Consider the following 6000-nt stretch of genomic DNA (forward strand, 5'->3'; position numbering starts at 1 on the left):
TCAAGAAATTAGAAGCAGTACAAGCTAGAAGACAATGCAAGATGCAACCTACATCACAGTCCCAAGTTAAATGTGTCTTATGGGTAAGTGATCGTTGCAGGTATAAGTTGTAAGCTACGCAGATGCAATTCAACACAGTCAGAAGCAATACAAACTAGACATCATACGAATAACGCAACCACATATAACAGTTCCAAGTAAGAGCAAGCACCTGTGATGGTGGAGTAGGGGGGATGTGCTCATCATGTACACGTATGTTCTAGAAACAGGAACACATGTCATATTCACAAGCATTATGTGTAAAGTAAGCAGATGCAATTAAAGTTAGAAGCAATACAAGCTAGACATCATACGCGACATGCAACCACATATAATAGTGCCAAGTTAGAGCAAGCACCTGTGATGGTGGAGTAGGGGATATGTGCTCATCATCAACACAGCTACCTTGACTGTCCAGCCTTGTGTTGTCTTGCGAATCTTGTTGGGAGGATGGCGGAGTAGAATCTATAGAGACCCCCTATTTGAGATGCTCCGAAGGACCACCATCATCCACTGCTGGACTAATTTCCTTCAGCTGTAATGATTTTGCATTGTGAAGTCAAACCGATAAGAAAAAGGAATAAAATTCGCTCTTCAGAACTCATTCATGCATGATACTGACGAACACTACTCGGATGAAAGGCAAACACATGATGCGAGGATGGAATATGTATGAAAAACGAGATGGCGTGACATATTCACACCTATGATGTGGTAACTAAGCAGAAGGCATTTCAACAAATTAGAAGCACTGCAAGCTAGACACCATATGAAAGATGCAACCAATATCACTCTGCCAAGTTCAAACTGTATGGTGTTTCAACAAATTAGAAGCAGTACATGCTAGAAATCATATGCAAGACACAACCAATATCACAGTGGAGACTTAAAGGTGCCTTATCATAAGTGACTGATGCGAGATATGCAAGAACAGTAGTATGATGTAGAAACAGGAACACATGTCATATTCACAGGCATTATGTGTAAAGTAAGCAGATGCAATTCAACAAAGTTAGAAGCAATACAAGCTAGACATCATACGCAACATGCAACCACATATATTAGTGCCAAGTTAGAGCAAGCACTTGTGATGGTGGAGTAGGGGAGATGTGCTCATCATCTACACAACTACGTTGACTGTCTAGCCTTGCGTTGTCTTGCGAATCTTGTTGGGAGGATGGCAGAGTAGAATCTGTAGAGAACCTCCGTTTCAGTTGCTCAGAAGGACCACCATCATCCAATGACTTGCCAATTTCCTTCGGCTTTATTGATTTTGCATTGTGAGGTCATACCGACAAGAAAAAGGAATATAATTCGCTCTTTAGAACTCATTCATGCATGATACTGACGAACACTACTTTGATGAAAGGCAAAGTCATGATACGAGGATGGAATATGTACAAAAAAATGGACGGCTTGACATATTTACACCTATGATGTGGTAACTAAGCAGAAGGCACTTCAACAAATTAGAAGCACTGCAAACTAGACACCATATGGAAGGTGCAATCAATATCACTCTGCTAAGTTAAAACTGTCTCGTCATAGGTGGCGTTCATCAAACTAGAAGCAATACATGCTAGAAATCATATTCAAGACGCAAACCAATATCACACTGCCAACTTAAAGGTGTCCCATCATAAGTGACTGATGCAGGATACACAAGAAGAGTAGTTTCATGTAAGAACATGGTGTGATAGACAGATATAGTATGTACCAAAAACAGGAAACCGTGTCATATTCACATGTATCATGTGCAAGCTAAGCAGATGCAATTTACACTAATTAGGAGCAATACAAGCTAGACACCATATGCAACATGCAACCAGATATCACACTGCCAAGTTAGAGCAAGCACCTTGGATGGTGGAGTAGGGGAGTGAAGACTTGGACCTTGTAATGCACTATCAGTACTAGGAGAATCGGTACAGATGCTCCGTTTACATTGCTGCAGAGGACCACCACCATCGCCTTCCTTAATCTTTTCCTTCCTCTTTCTTGATTTTGCCTTGTCAAGTCAAACCCACAAGAAAAAGGAATAAAATTTGCTCTTCAGAACTCATTGATGCATGATACTTATGAACACTACTTTCATGTAAGGCAGCCGCATGATAGGAGGATGGAATATGTTGGGGATATTACCACTAGGCGTGAACCGGCCTGCTTGGGCCGGATTAACTTCACTAGTGGTATAAGCAGATGAAGGCCCAAGGCCTATAGTCGGTTTAGAACCTGTAGCCGTAAACCGGCCTGATGTATAACTTGTATTGTAAGTTAGGAATAGAGAGATACCAACCGGGATACGAGTATGAACCGGTTGGGACTCTATGGACCGACGGGCGTCACCCGTGTATATAAGGGGACGACCCGGCGGCGGTTCAAGAGAGACAACCACAACTCGAGCCTAGGCGAAGCTTGTTTGCTCCCTAGCCATCGAGACCACATCAATTCCATCACAAACTAGACGTAGGCTTTTACCTTCATCGAAGGGGCCGAACTAGTATAAAACCCTCGCGTCTTTGTGTCCGCTTTAACCCCTTCAAGTAAACTCGTAGCGATGGCTCCACGACTAAGTCCTTTCACTAGGACATCTGCCGTGACAAATCCACGACAGTTGGCGCCCACCGTGGGGCTATCGCATGATGGTTTAACGATCTTGGAGGGCAAGCTCAAGGGACTCGAAGGCTATGTTGTGGGCCGGATGACCAAGAGTCGTCGTGGCAGGATCTACATCGACGACGCAGGATGGGGTCCCGAGGCCGATTCAATCGAGTATGGGTACCGGGTCCCCTTTGGTGGCATACACGTTTTCATCGGCAAGATCGGTGAGCCTGGGCTTGAGCCGGACATCTGCACCGACCTCGTCGAGACGGCTCAGCGTGCGAGATCTACCCAGACTAAACCGGCCGTGAAGCATGTCTTCGTTGGAGTCGTCCACGGAGGAGAGCGTGAGGACGGATCAGAACACAGTAGCGAAACCGTTGTCTATTCCGGTGACGAGTCCTCAACCGGAGAGACCGAATCGCTATACCAGTTGCAAGATGATCAGGTTAGGGGCTGTTCCGATGGCGACAGTATTCCGGACCCCCCAGGCCAGGTCAACCGGGTTGGAATATTCATGGCCGGCACACAGGCGGCGAATCACTCTTCGACCGCCGCAGCGATGCTCTCCGGATCGGCAGCGGCAGCAGCAGCAGGGGCAGGAGGCCTTGTGCGCTCGCCGGTTCAAGTTCTATCTGATCCGTTTGATGCACTAGCCGCGCTTATGGCAGAGGCCAATCCGGCGGATCAGGAGGCCCATAATGCAGAGATTGCAAAGGTGAGAGAACAGATCGTACAAGCCAAAGCGGATCTGGCAGCAGAAAAAGACAGGATGGCCGCAGAGCGGACCGCTTTGGACGCCCAGGCTTATAAGCTCATGCTTGACCAGAATGCATTGCAGGAGGTCTTGAAGCGGAAGCACAGATCACGCCTGCCATTAGGGTTTGACCCCCGAAATCTCTTTCACACTCCAGGAGCTGGACCCAGTAATCCGCCGCAGTACCTAGAGACAAACCGGATTGAGGCACCAGGACCAGGGGCGACGGTCCAACCTCGCCTGATGGAACCTCCTCAACAGAACATTGCGGCTCCTCCGCCGGTCCAGACGCCCCCGGGTCATTATTCTAATCCTATGGACAACCTTGTTGCAGCCGCCGCGCGGTTAGAGGCTATCCCAGTCGAAGGGGACTCTCCGCAAGCAATAGAGACGCGCCGGGTTAAGGAGCTTCTCCGGACCGCGCTGATTCAGCAGGAAGCATATTCGTACAGCCGTGATCGGATTCACTCTACGCCCCGTCCAAGCCGGAGCTATAGCAGGTGCATGGATGAACCGGCCATATCAAGCAATGCGCGAGGCCGTGAAGCGGCCCGTGGCAATAACCCAGCAGGTGGAGTTCACGATGCTCAGGATGTGGTGGACCGGGCCCGGGCACGAAGGGAGGCCGAGTTAGGAGCACAGAATGATGTGGGTCAACTTACACCGGATCGTCCTACCACCTTCACCGGACCAGGAGTCGCATCCGCTTTGGGAGTGCCTTGTTTAATCCCCGCTTTACGCAATGTGCGCCTGCCCAAAGATTTCAAGGGTCCGCGCAAAGTGCCGAATTACACCGCTGATTTATCTCCCGAAGCGTGGGTAGAGAGTTATGAGATGGCCATGGAGATGCTAGACGTGGATGAGACCGCGTGTGCAAAATACTTCACCATGATGCTTGAAGGCACGGCTCGTACTTGGTTGAAGAGCCTACCGCCCAATTCTATCAGCTCATGGGCCCAGTTGCGGGCCCGGTTTATCTAGAATTTCAAAGATACATGTAAGCAGCCCAAGTCCATAGTAGACCTGGCGGCTTGTGTCCAGGAGGACGGAGAATCAACGACCCATTGGGTACGCCGCGTTTCGGAAGTTTTGCACTCGTCGGACAGGATCAATGCTGATTCTGCAATCTTAACACTGGAAGGCAACTGCCGGTTCAAGCCTTTAAAATTGAAATTAGGACGCATGAAGAGGTTCTGTAATGACATGGGAACCCTCATGGCCGCTTTAGTGAAGTATGCTGATTCGGACAGTACCAAGGATCCCGAGACTGATGATGATGAAGCAGGGAAGGGAAAGAAGAATAGCAACTCCAAGAGGCAACAGTACAAACCGGCAGGTCATGGAAACGGAGGCAAGCGCAAGGCGGATGGTAGTATGGACTTTGTGGCCAACACTAATGCACAGGACAGGGGGCAGCGGCGCAGAGGTAAAGCGGCAAATCGTAATGGGGCTCCCAATCCTAACGCAAGCCGTTTGAATTATTTGTTGAATCAGCCTTGCCCAAAGCACGGGATGAAGGAGGCGCCGGCTAACCACCTTTGGAAGGATTGTTATATTATGCAGGAGTTTAAAAACTCTAATGCCTTCCGGTATGACCACGGGTCAAGTGGCGGTTCAGGATCCGGTTTCCATGGGCCGGGTCACGATGGAGCTTCCGGTTCAGGTCTCAATCAGGGCGGTCACAACAACCAGAATAATCAGAACAGCCAGCAGCAGCAGCAGCAACAGTCGGGTTATCAGAGCCAGCCAAAACAGTTGAACAATGGGCAATATCATGTTTTCACAACTAGCTTGGATAAACGTGACCGAAAACTCCACAAGCGAGCGGTGAATTCTGTTGAACCGGTCCTACCACGTTACTTACGCTGGTCAGAGCAGCCTATCGTGTGGAGCAGAGAGGATCACCCGCCCCGGGTTGATAATCCGGGCCAGCTAGCATTAGTGGTAGACCCTCAGGTGGGGGGTTATAAATTCACCAAGGTACTCATGGATGGAGGGAGCAGTATTAACATACTATACTATGAGACATTCCGCCGCATGGGTCTAACAGACAAGGATCTCAGACCGTCTAATACGGTGTTCCATGGTGTGGTGCCTGGCAAATCTGCATATCCTGTTGGCAAGATAGCCCTGGATGTGGCTTTTGGGGACGAGCACGATTCCCGGTCGGAAAAACTAACCTTTGAGGTGGTGAAGATCCGGAGCACGTATCATGCCTTGTTTGGGCGGCCGGCTTATGCCAAGTTCATGGCGCGGCCTTGTTATATATACTTGCAGCTCAAGATGCCGGGTTACAAGGGGACAATAACGGTTCATGGGAGCCGTAGGGTCGCTTTGGAATGTGAGGAAGGTGATGCGGCTTATGCAGAGTCGGTCTGTGCCACGGAGGAGTTAAAGTACTATAAGGACAATGTTGATCCGGCGGATATGACCCCTTTGAAGAAGCCAACTATAGAGCATGACTCGGATCTGAAGTTCAAATCGGCAGCTGAGACCAAGCTTGTTGACTTCGTGCCCGGCGATTCGTCCAAGCAGTTTACCGTCAGTGCCAATCTGGATCCCAAATAGGAAAGCGCGCTCATCGAGTTCATCCGTGAGAATTG

This window comes from Triticum dicoccoides, chromosome 3B (assembly GCF_002162155.2).
Source record: "Triticum dicoccoides isolate Atlit2015 ecotype Zavitan chromosome 3B, WEW_v2.0, whole genome shotgun sequence".
Taxonomy (NCBI): domain Eukaryota; kingdom Viridiplantae; phylum Streptophyta; class Magnoliopsida; order Poales; family Poaceae; genus Triticum; species Triticum dicoccoides.